At 34.2% G+C, this 16,097-nt stretch overlaps 1 protein-coding gene across 2 annotated transcripts in view; it reads right to left on the reverse strand.

The window, feature by feature from the left end:
* The window catches only part of LOC123552141 (serine/threonine-protein kinase 33-like), a 56,179-nt gene extending 40,408 nt beyond the window's left edge, over positions 1 to 15,771 (reverse strand). For both annotated transcript variants that reach the window (XM_045341558.2, XM_045341561.2), the window contains exon 1: positions 15,458 to 15,771. The gene's annotated coding sequence lies outside the window, so the exon portion shown is untranslated. The remainder of the gene's footprint in view (positions 1 to 15,457) is intronic.
* Between the last annotated feature and the right edge of the window lie 326 nt (positions 15,772 to 16,097).

Here is a 16,097-nt window from a genome sequence, read left to right on the forward strand (position 1 = left end):
GTGCGGGTGCTGACGCTCATCTGATTTTTTTTGTAAAATAGAACTATTGTCCTACCCATGATTTTCTAAGTATAAAAAGGGCCATCATTCTTGCAAAAAGCAGGATAGAGTTATGTTTCTTGATGTACAGTGTCCACTTCTGATGGTGAAAAACTGTTGCAAGTTTTAAAGCAATAGCTTTGATAGTTTATGAGAAAAGTATACTTAAACATAATACTCAACCAAGAAAATGATTTTCTAAGTCCAAAAGGGGCAATTATTATTGCAAAAAGCAGGATGGAGTTATGTTGCTTGCTGTACAGGGTCAGCTTATGATGGTGAACAAGTGTTGCAAGTTTCAAAGCAATAGCTTTGATAGTTTAAGAGAAAAAGTTCACCTAAACATAAAACTTAACCAAGAAATCTGATATTTTCTAAGTCCAAAAGGGGCCATAAATCTTGCAAAAAGCAGGATGGAGTTATGTTTCTTGCTGTACAGGGTCTGCTTATGATGGTGAACAAGTGTTGCAAGTTTTAAAGCAATAGCTTTGATAGTTTAGGATTAAAGCTGACCTAAACATAAAACTTAACCAAGAAAACTGATTTTCTAAGTCCAAAAGGGGCAATAATTCTTGCAAAAAGCAAGATGGAGTTATGTTTCTTGATGTACAGGGTCTGCTTATGATGGTAAACAAGTATTCCAAGTTTCAAAGCAATAGCTTTGATAGTTTAGGAAAAAAGTTGACCTAAACATAAAACTTAACCAAGAAATCTGATATTTTCTAAGTACAAAAGGGGCCATAAATCTTGCAAAAAGCAAGATGGAGTTATGTTTCTTGCTATACAGGGTCAGTTTATGATGGTGAACAAGTATTCCAAGTTTCACAGCAATAGCTTTGATAGTTTAGGAGAAAAGCTGACCTAAACATAAAACTTAACCAGGCAACGCCGACGCAGACGCCGACACCGACAACCGCTCAAGTGATGACAATAACTCATCATTTTTTTTCAAAAAATCAGATGAGCTAAAAATCTGTTAACCCTTTTGTAGCTTTGCTAAAATGCCAAACTCCTCACCTAAATACCCTTTCAATTACTAAGGGTTGACAGTGAAAATCCTCTCTTATCTCCAAACAATTTCAAATTAAAAAGAACAAAAAAGTAAAAGGAACTCAAAATGTTCAAAAATAGTTCATCCACTTAATGAAAATGAAACATAAGATTTACCTAACATCCAATAATTCCAAATTTGTATAAATCATCCGGGTATATATATATATATAGAGAGTATATATATATATATATAGAGAGAGAGAGAAATAGTATTTTCTAGTCCAACAACTAAAACTTCATGGTTTTATTAGTTACTATTTCATTGCACAATGAATGGTTTAAGTTAATCAGGTCACTGTATTGACAATTCGGAAAGCTCAATAACTAAAGATCTTTTACATAGATAACAAATCTACGAATAAGTCATTTTTGGTTTGCCTCTTTTTATGGCCGATATTTATATATTAATCCTAACTACAAATTACATTTAATAGTAATCTAGCTATTGACAATAAATTGCCAATTTCAAACTATCTACGTAGAACTTGTATTGTTCAAATATTATAAGGTAGTGCAATTTGTGACAGTGTAATATTTAAATTAGATCGACAAGGTAAATTATTGAAACAGTTACTGAAAAAGAAAGAAGAATGCAAATCTCGGCTTATCCTTCCAACGTGCGTAACTATTGATAAACACTTCGTTTTCTGTGGGGTAACGTTCTACTTGAAGGTGTTCTACGTGATCTGATGCAATGATACAGTACAGATATTTTAACTACAACCATTTATATTTTAACTCAGTAACACTCACAGGTTACAATTATCGTAATTATTAAAATGATTTTCATTTCAGGATGCCGTGTCCTGGCTTTACTTTGCGATATCTTGATAAATGATGTTACGCCCTTACATCCAGTTTATCAAACATGCAAAACTTATAATCATATTAAGTCAAGCTAAAAATGAAGAAATGCCGGGCACAGCCATATATTTATTCTTGTATGAGAATAAAAATCATACAGGATTTTCTATTTCTTTCACACTGTTGAAAAAGAATTAAAGACTGAAAATCTTGGTTCTTAAACAGGTATTGCATAACCACCAGTACCGAAGTATAAATCCGATGTCAATGATGGATTAGTGAGATATTAAAGTTTTGTGTTTTGTCAATGGTTAGAAATAAGCACTCAATATTTGTAATAAAATTACAACAAGAATTAAGCAGTGTACATTGATCACATACCCCAACTTTAGTAATGTTGTAATTCAAACACTTTTGGAAACCAGCAAAAATATTGACATGTCTTAAATTTGGGATGAACCCCGTAAAATGGATTTTGATACATGATTTCTTCAATTAATAAGTCCTAATAAGATAAATGGATGGCAGTACAATGTAACTGATCAGCTGGAAATTACAGATTACATGGTGAACACTTCAGAACTAAGGAACCCCTGTTAATGTAAGGCCAATCTTTGACCCTATAAACCTAATTTCTAAGCTTCAACTTTGAGGCCAAAACTTTTCACACTTAAAGCCTCAATGAAACTTAATTTTGCATGCAATAATAACCAGTTATTGAAGTGACCAGAAGTGCAAGAGAACTGCTTCAAATGCATCTGTGAAAGAAGTGGGATGACACTAAATGTCTCTAACGACACCAAAGTAATGTGTAAAGGTGACAAGGCTTCAACAAGTTACTGGCTAGCAACCCACAAGCATGATTGGTGTCCAACCAAAAACCTCCAGCTGCAAAAGGCTTGCTAGCATTTAACATAGACCATATTTTAAAAAAATTACGCTGTAGACCAGGTTTCATGAATTCATAAAGAGGTTTAGAATGTATCCACTGAACAAGAAACCCAAAGCTCACACTTTTAACCTTAAGTTGTGACCTTGACCTTGGACTGACGCAATTACAACACAGCAAGGCCATAAAGCAAAAATGTGCTATCTGCATATAAAAAAGGCAGATAGCACCTTTCTGATTAAAATTCATTATTGGGTTCTTCAGGTCTTTCTGATGTGAACACTTCAATGTGTTAATAAGACAGAGATGGGACATAAAACTAGATGCAAAGATAATGTAAAGACTTTATCCATCCATGTTTTCACTGTGATAATTGTTGTATGCAAATGGGAAAAATAAATTAACCATCCCTATGATAGCAGCCCGCATACTGCATAAAACATGTATCAGTTTCTGTTACACAGTCTTGAAAAAAATGATAATGTCTAAAAAACTAATGGTTTCAAAACAAAGGTTCACAAAGAGAAAAATATCAAAAAGATAAAAAGAAATGGGCCAAGACTTTACCGACTTAAGAAATTCATTTCCTGATATGCAGATGACCTTGCCGAACGAAACAAGTACCCTGAACCTATAAATAAAACCTTGAGCAATTATGTCTCTAAAGTGACATGGCAAATGTCAATATTTGGAAAATTTGATCATAACGCTGATCACTTTCTTCCAATCATAAGTAGATACTTGCACAGGTTTCCACCGATATCTGTATCAATATCAAATCAACATTTCAAACCTTCAGTCCAAATAAACAGCCAGTTAATGAGACACTTGACAGAATTTCTCTCCCCATTCTTCCTAAGGTTTGGCACTTGGAGCATTTACCTCATTGTTCAGAATCAATGGAAATTACAAGCACTGAAATTGCAGCTTTTAATCTTAAAAATTTACTTAAAAATGCTTAACTTTTCTAAATCCAGACTTTGTTGGGGTTTTTTTTTTTTTTTATTTCAGCCAAATATTGACAAATTTTCAGCAATGAAAACTGAACAAAGGTAACAACCAAACACGAGTCAATGAATTGTGATGGTTACAATAAAGTACTTTTTTGTATTTTACCCCATTCAGACCAAATTTTTTTCTACAATGTAGAATTTGATTAAACCATGCATTTATAAAACTTTGTTATATATATTACTAAGAAAATTTTGCCGTTGTATGCTTAATTTTTTGCTAGACTGATTTGAAAAATCTGAACCTCACACAAGTTTTCACAATGGAAGTCTATGGGAAAATCACAATTTTGAAAACATTTTTACAGGTAGAAATTTTTCTACAATGTAAATTTTAATGAAACATCTCTCAGTCATAAGTAATCATATGGTGTATAACATGGCGAAATGAAATGTACAGATCCCTTTGCTTCTTAATTCTGAGATATCTGCCCATGAGATCTGAACATTTCAAGCTTATTTAAAGACATTATTTGAACTTATTTCATGTATCAAACATTTTAATAGAGTCCATGCTTTATTCTATGTTATCTGCATTAATGATGTTATACCATTCCTTCTAGTTTATTAAACATGCAGAAACTCACATACTGAGTGCATCTTGGTACTGGCCAGTGCTGTATGTACGGTGCCATTTGCAGGATTAAATGTTTTTGCAGCAAGTCTGAGAGTTGGTGTTATGTTTTATTAAAAGAAAATAATTATTCAACTCTGGGTTTAATTTTACATAGAAACTTGTCAATAATGGCAAAGAAAACAACAAACAAGAGCTGTCTAATTATCTTATAGTAAGAAACCCGCTTATACACAAAACATTAACCTGAAATTCTAAGTTTAAAAGGAGCAAAATTTCGACAAAATGAAGGCTACAAAAGCTTTAGCAACAATATCTAAGTTGAAAAAGGGGCCTAATTTTGCTAAAATGTAAGCAAGAGTTATGACACTTGCCACATGAGGTCATCCCAGGATGCCAAAGATGTGTGGAGAATCTGAAAACATTTGGTCAGAAAAATGCTTACATGCAAAACTGTCACAAAGTTTCTATGTTGAAAAGAAGCATGATTTTGACAAAATAAAAACTAGAGTTATGAACTTTCCCCGTAAGGTCATTTCATGATACCAAAGATATGTGTGAAGTTTGAAAGCATTTAACCTAGTAGTTTTTGAGAAACCTGCTTACATGCAAAACATTAACCTGAAATTCTAAGTTGAAAAGGGGCAAAATTTCGACAAAATGAAGGCTTAGTAGAGCTACGTAACTTCTCCTGGGAGATCCTTGTAGTTTCTGAGAAATCTGCTTACATGCAAAACTTTAACCTGATCTTTTGTGACACAGATGCACATGCCAAAGAAAAGGTGATTACAGAAGCTCTACTACATGTTTTTTAAAAGTTATAAAAAGTCGAGCTAAAAACCTGAAAGAAATGGGTTAAGTGTATTAAAAACTGAATGTAATTGTTCACAAAATAAATATAAAAGAAAATATTGACTGCTTAGGTAAATACTACTCTCCGTTCTCTTTCTCATTTCATTCATTTAAAATGACGTTCTTTCTATTTAATTAAGAAATGATCATTTAAGTCATTAATCATTCACAAAATAAACAATATTTATCTCTATGTACTGAATTGATTTTCATTTAGGAAAATAAATACTTTAAACAGGGTAAATAGATTAAACATCTGTACGAGTTTAAAACTTGAATATCTCTAAAGACTGAAACAATCAATGGTGGTTAACCATAAAACAGCTGTAGCTTTGCCCTTACCTTGCTGAATTACTGTAATGAACTTGTCCATCTTTCAATCTGGACAGTACCATTAACTGTTAAAAGGGGTGCATACCAAAAATACCAAAAAGATACTGACTGAATGGCGAACATGATCAAACTGCACAAATGTGCAGGCTGATCATGATCTACACTGGTCGCAAAAGCAGAACCAACTGTGTCCAGCACGATAAGGGTTAGTATGAGGTTGGTGCATAGTACTGTGGGAGTTAAGTTAAGAGAGTCTATCTCCTAGTTTCTGAATACGAACAATGCAACTAGTGTCAACAAATGAATAAACTGAAGTTTTAGATATAGACTTCCACAATTGGAATATAATAGTATACAGTCTCTATAAAATAAAACAGGTGACAGTTTACTCACTTAGACAATGACATCACAATAAACTTTTCGAAGGATTCGATTGTTCCATAATATTCCTATCAGAAACTAATGCCTAATGCTGAACAGATATATATACAAGCAACTTGCAACATTAAGAAAGCAGAAAACTAGAATTATGTCCATAGAACTGGGATGCCCCACGTGCTGCGCTATCCTCTAAACAGTTATAAGTACGGAACATCTTCACATCATAGGTTTGAAGCAAATTGTATTCAGATAAGGTTGTGCATCTGTGTAACTTTGAATCCATTCCTTCAAAAAGTGTATGAGGAGTTTAACACATCAAACTTTTTCATTATAGCCTATTCTATGAAATTATTCTAATATGCTTTTCTCTGTTAAGGCCACTACCTTTTTATTTTTTGGTTTACAAGATTTTTTTAGAAAAATGTCCACTGGTAGGTCGAAAAAAAAGAAAAAAAAAAAAGACTTTTGCCCACCATGCTTGTGAAAACCAATATTTTCCGTATTAATTGACTTAAATCAGAGGAATAAATAAAACATTAAATATCCTTTCCATTTACTTGTCATTCCTGTTATTATAAAAATTCAAACATACCAACATTTTAATATCATTGAATGTCCAAGATGGTATAACATTTAAAAATACCTGCACAACATTAATATTTAACTTCAGATAAGCTCTTGGATTTACATGAAATCCATGAAAAAAATGTACATGACTCCAGTGAACAAACACACTGCCATGACAAAAGGTGATGCTTCAAAACTTCTTATGTGTTAACGAATATATGAACAACATAACGTATCACACGATGTGGGATTTGCGAACTAACAATACAGTACCTGGTTGGTTTCAATGAAAACATTTTTAATGGTGTAGTACCTTGTTGCTTATTGGTGAGAATTTCGATGAACAAATATTTGTATCCAAATCCCTGCATCACCGCAACTGGCGTGCTGCTGTCTAACGCAGTCTTGTCAGTGTCACAACTATTCGTCATGCTAGCTGTGATTCCCCGAACGATTAGGTTGTCAGGAATCACCCGACTGATAGCCGTACCTATTTGTTCGCTAATGTCGGCACGCAAAAAAAAAAACTTGTTTTGTCCAGATTTAATAGACGATGCACCCCAAAAACAAAAAAAACACGCACTAATCGTGGGGGCTGCCATGATGGATGACTGCTTTACGTGTTTTTAATCGAAATTTATGAATCATGTTACCGATATGAAAACCAGTCTACAATACCTCGGCTTTTATCGTTGTATGCATAATGTGTCCAAGATAGTGCATTCAGTCAAAAATGTCGATTCGTACTTATAAACATTCGTTTTTTTTTCGTTTTGTCCCACATTCGGTTCGGTCGGGAAAATATGTTTTAAAAAAAAAGTGAAATTGCAATTTTATTTTTTTTCTACTTTTCGGAAAATTACACTCGCTGGTTTTGTAAACCAATTTATTAAAAAGAAGTGGCCTAAAGCACCTTACGCTAGAATGACGTCACGCTAACGTGCATTGACGTCAATGTTTTTGTTGCGACCAAGAAAGAGCGCTTCTATATCTTATCTACTGTTTTAGATTCAGGGCATATTAGAATCGAAATAATTCATAGCAAAGGAGTGTCTTAACACTATTTATACACTCGGGCGGTAATACGTCATACAAATAATTTCACTTGGGCTGCGCCCTCGTGAAATTATTACGCCCGACGTATAACCGCCCATCGTGCATAAATAGTGTTAAAACACTTTTGCTATATATATAAATTATTTCTTAAATAACAAAGAAAATATAGACACAAAAAAGTCCATTATTTATGGTCATCTTCACAGCAAGGTCCTTCATCTGTGAAACTTTCAAGCATATTCTTTCAATAGTGTTTGAGGAGTTGGACACAAAATATTTTTCTCTATATTCTATATAGCAGAACTACCAAAGGGCCATAACTGCAGTTACAGCAAAAGTTCCTTCTTTTACGGTCATCTGCATATCAAGCTTGTTCATCTGTGAAAGTCTGAAGCAAATCAGGCTTATAGTGTGGGAGGAGTTGGAGGACACACAAGATTTTTCACTACATTCTATATAGCAAAACTGTAAAAGGGCAATAACTGTGGTAAAAAATAGTCACAGCAAAAGTTCTTTTCTTTAAGGTCATCTGCATATCAAGCTTGTTCATAAGCAAATCAGGCTAATAGTGCAGGAGGAGTTGGACACACAAGATTTCGAGATGTACGGATGTACAGACAGCAGCAACATTGTATGCTCCCCCACCCATAAATGTGGAAGCATAAAAAGCTTAGTATGTCACAAAAGTATATATCAACTAGAGTGCCAGACTGTAACAAAATACGCCCATCTAAGTATTCAGTTACATATCATAAAGGTAATAATGTTGATGTTGTATGCCTTGTTAACCCAAAAAAAGAGTAAGAAGGAATCAAGGTACTTGTGAGGTTCCATGTGGAATGAAATTGACGGATCAAAACTGTTTGAATGGACAAGGCTAATTTTGCAGATTTCGAGTAATTCAAGGGCCATAATCCAAGAGTGCCTGGGGCAATTTGGCTGGTTATCAAACTTGGCCGAGATATTATGCCCACAAACATTGTCACCAAGTTTGGTGAAGTTTGGATGAAGGGAGCGGACAAGGCTAAATCGCAGTTTTTCGAGTAATTCAAGGGCCATAATCTATGAGTGCCTAAGGCAATATGGCTGGTTATCGATCTTGGCCAAGATATTATGCCCACAAACATTGTCAGCAAGTTTGGTGAAGATCAGATGAAAACTGTTTGACTTAGAGAGCAGACATGCTTTTGGATGCCGACAGCCGCCCGCCCGCCTGCCAAGGGTGCTCACATAATACGCCCTGCTCTTTCATAGACGGGCGTATAAAAATTCAATAGACTCAAGTATTCAAACAGCACAACTATTTTTTATTTCTTTTACTAAAAAAATATACAGTGAAGGAGTAAATTAACATTGAACAAGCAAAAACCTAGTTAAGAATTCCTACAATATTGTGTCACCTTAAATTATCTGGATATATATGTACGTAGGCCATGTATATACAGCTATCAATTACCAGTGCACTGCTTTGTACCAATTATTCCGCCTATTCATACAGAACTCTTTGATCTTTAGATATTAATTACAGTGGTACTCATGTGTAAATTGAGTTGGAAAAAAACAACAACTTTTGTAACTGAGATTTAAAATAATTATTGCATTTTTTTTAAAAAAATATTGTAAACTTAACATAAGAATGTAAAAATTCTACCAATTCGTCCCTGGACAAGAGGAAAAGTAAATATTTGGATATTTTAACACATTCTTAACTACTGACCAAATACATTCCCCCGACTGTATAAGTATGTACAAACAGTAGTAGTATTCTGGTTAAAACTCCTAAATACCTAAGCATACCTTAACGGACATGAAATACATTTTCCGAAATCTGGGAAAGGCTTTTAAAATTAATTTAATGTTGTAAAACTTGTTTTCTGACCCACCTGCAAATATTCTATTGCACTTTTGAGTATATCTATTTCCACTGAAATATATATTTATATAAATTTAAAAGAAAAAAAATCAAAATAACATAAATTTGATTCAGCAAAAGGTTTAAGTGAAATATTTATATGAAATGCCTTGACTTTGCAATATTAAAGTGTTTGAAGATATCCAGACTGAGAATTCCATCATGAAATATCCACTTTTTTATATTTACTATGATACACAAAACTAGAGAACTTGACTGACAGATTATCAATTTCACTCACCTCTTTTGAAATGGTTGAAATATTAAGATACTAAAATACTACAAGAAACAAGGGCAAAGTTTTTTTTTATAGTATCTGATATGGTATCAATTTCAGAGGAAAATGCTGTATATAATATAGTTGTAATAATGATAATGTGACACCATGTTATTGTCACTTTGAAAGAGTTTAGATATTAAACTGAAACACACAAACATGTATACAGTATAGTAAATATTACTTTTAAATGAAGTAAAAGGAACAAGCTGTAAAATAATGACCATTAACAGTCATTTATTCAGAGAGAAAGTTTTGTACAAAAACATACTGGAATGACGATCAGAAATAAGAAAGTGAATCTAAATGACAGATACAGCTACTGATTGCATAGTGAATTTTACAACATCAACATCAAATATATATTCAAACTCAGTAAAGGTGTTGTTCTGAGCACAAAACTTCTTCCCTGTCTTTACATATCATTTTCATATTCACATATGAGCCGTGCCATGAGAAAACCAACATAGTGGCTTTGCGACCAGCATGGATCCAGACCAGCCTGCGCATCCGCGCAGTGTGGTCAGCATCCATGCTGTTCACTAACAGTTTCTCCAATTCCAATACGCTTTAAAAGCGAACAGCATGGAGCCTGACCAGACTGCGCGGATGCGCAGGCTGGTCTGGATCCATGCTGGTCGCAAAGCCACTATGTTGGTTTTCTCATGGCACGGCTCATATAATGTATTAAACTTTGCTCAATCACTATTATGAGTCTTGAAGTCTTACACTGATACGTTAAGTTGTGCATGCACAAAAAGAATTGAGGCAGAACAGGTGTCCAGTGCTTAATTTAAGATTACCGAACCTGGAAACCTGGAGAAGTGCGAGTGTCCAGAGTTGTATTTATGATTAAAGACCCTGAAGCAAAATGGGCTTTTTCAGACTTCAATTTAAGAATAAGAAGCTGAAGCAGTGTTGGTGATTAGCAAATTATCAAAATATCTTGAAATTTCTCTTCACCTTGAAACTGCCCTAACCCATAAACATGTATTTTTATCTCCTGGAAATACATTATACAGAAGTAAGATTGTAGTACACGTAGTTGAAAGTAATTTTCAGATAGGAACATCCAAACAATGCTGATAAAATACATGATAGTCTTAAGAAGCCAAAATTTTTAACTGTTATCTTAAACAATTATGATTCCTATGTTTACTCATAGTTATGTTTTTGTGATTTCTTTTACAGTTAGAGATCAATACACTGATAAGGGTTAAAATAGTCTTTCAGTTATCCACATGCGTGTTTCTTGTTTTCAAGATAAGGCCTTAAGAAAGAATAAATACACCTCTAGAAATATTGATCTCTTTAAATGCGTCCGATGAAAATTTCCTTTATTAATAATTTTAGTTTGAGTAACATAACAATTCAATAAAGTACTAAAATCTCTCTATATCATAACTTAAGGGATAAACTTTTGGACAATTTATGGCATCCATTGGGTTCACAACATACCTCTGTACAGTTCCCCTTTTCTGATTCAAGAACCTGTTCAAAGGAAGTAATAATCAATAAACATGGTGTCCTTGAACTAAAGTTGCCACTGGTGATATCTAAAAACTTTGGCCCCAGTTGATAGGAAAAGATCGCATGAAAAAATCTGTTATGGATCTAACCACATGCCAGAACAGTTACAATAACACACATGTACCGCCATCATCAGGATATTTCTGACATCTATCACACTGTTTATGTCCTAATAAAAAAGATCAGACCAAAAAGGAAATAAGTTACATCTACAACTTGTGCAAAGGGACATCTCCTGATCATGTGCTGCAGCACATGCATTAATTTTCATGAAAAAGTGACAGTCTTTGCTCTACTGTGCTTCTTTCAACTGTAGTTACATTACTGGTAGTTTCATCTGAATCATAAACTTAGCGCTTACGTATCATACCTGTTGAGCTTACATCTATACTAAGCACTAAGTGTTTGTTCACTCCTTTTTGTATATATAGCTCGACCTGTCAGTATTGTAAGACTGGTACCATTACTGTTTAATAATATGCAATTTTATATAATCATGATGGTATTTCTTTAAGTTTTAATGCTTATTTGTATACATTAAATAATCAGACACTTGTGCCTTTTGTGATATTTCTATCTGCTATGGAGAAGCCTTTCTGTTTTGACAAGCAGACTGGATGAACAGATTAGACATTCATTAGTAAAAGTCAGTTAATCTGATTACTTTGAAATCTGTGTTGTGTTTTGTTTGTTTTCCTTTTACTTCCATAAGGAACATATTCCTAACATCTGTTAAGCTGTAAAATATGTCTACTAAAGTAATTATTCTGTCTTTTATATGCACAGGCTGCTCTTCAAATTTATTAGTACTTTCTATGTTCTTATGAAAACCACTTTTTTTTTTATTTCTCTTGTGTACTTATTCAACCTTGCCACAGGTACTAATAGTTTGATTTTGATTAAATAGCTTCATATTTAAATTACATGTACTTATATGTTTTAAATATGCTTAAACTCATGCTTTTGTTTTTCAATTCGGCTGCTTTATCTTTATTTATCTCTATTTTTATGTCTGTCATAAAAAAAGCTCATAAGCAAATATTAACTCGTCATGTTGTATCAGATGTTAGATAAAGCTTCTTGCACCTTGTATGATGCAACTCATATCACAAGGTGAGGGTAGCGCTAAACATTTACTATGTCAGGAATGTATAATGCTAAAATCTTTTCAGAAAATATATCATACAGAATCTAAATAACTTCCATCTTCAGAATCTAAAAAACTTCTTTAATCATGCAGCCTGCAATAACAGGCCTATATCTACAAGTATTTCTCTCTCTCTTTACTTGGGGCTTTGTCTCACTCTGTTCCTCTGGTCAATCGCTGATTGTCTGTATACTTGCAGATGATGAAATTTGGTGCCGTGTGGCTGCCCAAAGAAGTATAAAATACACAGAATGGCAACAGGAGATAATCTCGCGTTAGCTCTTGCCAGCGCGTTATTTTATTGAAGTGTTTGCTGACTTGATCACTCGTGATCATATCAACAGACGCTTATTAAAATATTTCACTGGCGTGATACAGTTGGCACGTAATAAACTGAATCAGGTCCAATTTTCGAACGACAACTGTCAATTTCTCAGACTTCCAATCATAAATTCATTCCTTCCCCGAACCCGGGACCTCTCACACCTAAGGCGGGCACTCTACCGCGTCGCTACAAAAGCTAGCTCAACAGCAAGGAAGTATAAGTGCACCTTTATACTCTACAGGCCTCGACCTTAACTTTTTTCAGCAGTTGCCAGCAGGTCCACCAACTGCTAAAATCTAGTAGACCTGCTCAGACTTTAGTGGATCTCCAACTCTATCACATAAATTTTGATGTTGTAGATGTCATAACTTCATATGACTCAAAGCAACAGGACTTATTTCTAAAATAATTAAAAATGGAAGACTGTAGCAATCTGTTATCCCGAAAAATAATTATTTTGGAAAGTGTCCCAAAATATGGACACAATAATCATCATCCCCCGACCCGTGTTGAAAGTGAAAAAAGAAAACATCAACAATTAATTATCGGTAATTATTCGGATGATAAACTAAGTAATTGGCCTTGTTTTCATCTTCAATTAACACCCTCTCAAACAGCTAAAAGAAGTGTGTCGGTTATTGTGGCATCTGAAGCGGAGATCAAAGCGGTATAGTTTCCCCGAGATTGTCATGGCATTACGTCATGTTTTCACGCCATGTGACACATCACTGTCTGATCGTACTTTCTCGATTCCTTTAATTGTTGAGAAGAAATCAGTAAGAAAGTTTTTTCTTTAATTTTTTTAAAAGCGAATGTGCAATATCCCGAATAAACTGACATGTAAATGTGTCAAACCATGAACGATGATAGTGGATGTCCTACCTCTGTGACCTATTTCAGTATTTGCCCTCAAGAAATTTACATTATTGTTTGAGAAGAATATCTAACAAAGTGTTGTGTCAAAAAATACATGTACAAAGAATCATTTAAAACTTATTACAACGACATCATACTGCTTTATTTTAAAACCACATTTCTATTTACGTTCATTAGGTCACGTAACCTATTCTGCCGCACTAACAGAAATCTGTTTGCCAAAAATCGTTTTACTCCATGTATTTAAATTGCTGCCGCTTTTTCATTATTTAAGATTTTTTAATTGTGTTTTTTGAACTTTCTGGTCAAAAGTCTGAATTTTACCATAGTATGTACCGTTTATTTACTTTTAAGAAAGAAATAAATAATCAAGATTGCGCTGTTTGAAATTTTACAGAACATTATATGAAAATTTGATCGTTTTTAAAGAATTTTGCCTATTTCCTGTCGATATCTTATTAAAATTGTTATAGAATTCAAACTGTATTAGTTCTCAAGCAGTGTTGAAAATTTAAAGCGATTATATTAAAAAATGAATGCACTACGCGCGTTTTTTGTGTCAAAAGTAACCGCGATGTAAATTAGACATTACGATAGGGCGCACGTGCTTGTGGAATGGAAAATTACCAGCATGACGTTTTGATATTTTTACGATTTGCGGGTAAATTCCAGTCAATCCAGGTAATTTTGCCTGATGTAATTTCTCAGTTTGGTAAATACCACGTAAAAACCACTCGCCTGATCGGTGGAGTAGTCCATTCGTGCTCTCCTGACTTTAACTCGCCAATGCTTATAACGGTAGAATGCCGTACTTAAGGCAAATTCAACTTTCATTTTGTGAATTCGCCGATATGGGTACGATTTTCCCCCCCTATTTGTTTACTTTTAAGGGTTTTATTTTATTTGCAGACCGTGACTGAAAATTGGTTGACCGTCGGTCTACCCAACTTTTGACAGTTAGTGGACCTGTTGATATTTTGGTTGCGTCGGTCCAACGGTCCACCGCGAAGGTCGAAGCCTGCTCTACCCTACTACATACACCCCCTCCATTTTAGAATTCGTCCTCGAACCCAGGACCTCTCACACCTAAGGTGGACACTCTACCGCGTCGCTATAAAAGCTAGCTCAACAGCAAGGAAGTATAAGTGCACCTTTATACTCTACCCTACTACATATAAACAAACAACATCATCTGAGAGAAAGTTTCCCACAACACAAATTTTTATCCTTTTGCTGTCTGTTTCATACATTGGTAAAACAAGATCTCATTCAGTTCCCGGCTAGACTTTAGAATCTGTCCGTAGCTATTCTCGTTATTTGGGCATTCTTTTATTTATCGATGTGGTAGCATATATTTTCCTCGCCAGGTTTAGAAAATGCGGGGGGGGTGGGGGGCAGCAGCCCCCCAATTATGAATTATACAAACTAAAAAAGCCTTACCTTTATTTAAACCATACAGGTACTGGATATTGCAAATTATGCAGATTTTACCTACGGACAGATTCTAAAAGTGCTCCCAGTTCCCATGTGATGTTGGCATGATTTGCTCTATATGCCTTTCAAGTTGCCGATCTATTTATTTATAAATATAGCTCTTTGGGCTGCCTTTCCATTATGTGAAGAGGCTTTGATCGTGTTAATCGTGAAAAGGGCACTATATAAATGTCGTATAATAAGCAGTAATATAAAAAAAGTTTAAGGACTGTCATGAAAATAATCCCATTCCCAAACTTTTCTTGTAAAATGGTTTAAGTGCGGCTGAAATAAAATTTACATCAATACTGATAAACTTGCAAATTTCGCAGAGTTTTAATACAACCAAATGAACATACCTGTTGAAAGAATCTTGTCAGTTAAGCCTTGTCACTGCATACAGTTAATGTCGATCATTTTACATGTTTTAACAAAATGAACTAAAGTAAATAAACTGTCAACTTTGAACCCTTCTGATCATTCCAACGGAATATGTAAAAACATTTGTCAACAGTAAAATATAGGCAAGTTTCATCAAATATTTAACGTTTCTCCTAAGTCTATATCTGGTATGGGTCAATTTAATCCAGAACTTTAAAATATTAAAATTGTAATCTTTGACATTCGTGTCTCCATAGGCGCTATCGGCTTCCAAGTATCACGCGCACCTTGTATTGCGCAAGACGGGGTATTACTAATTTGTTTTATTTTAATTTACTTTTGAACAAATAATCTCAACCAGTCTGCAAAATTTTTCAACAGATCACGATACTCGGTATCCGGTAAGTAGTCAAGGTTATTGACCACTAAATATTGGTTATATCTGTTATGTAGGCTCATCACTACCAATAAAGAATAAGCTGCTAGGGTTAGTCACAAGAGTCCAAAATAAATAGTACAATCTTTTTTCCTTTCCTAGTGCAATTACTCGGCAGCAACTGCTTACTTTACCCTACCGTTTAGTATGTATCACTTTGCAATTCTAATGAAATCGGCATG

This window comes from Mercenaria mercenaria, chromosome 4 (assembly GCF_021730395.1).
Source record: "Mercenaria mercenaria strain notata chromosome 4, MADL_Memer_1, whole genome shotgun sequence".
Taxonomy (NCBI): domain Eukaryota; kingdom Metazoa; phylum Mollusca; class Bivalvia; order Venerida; family Veneridae; genus Mercenaria; species Mercenaria mercenaria.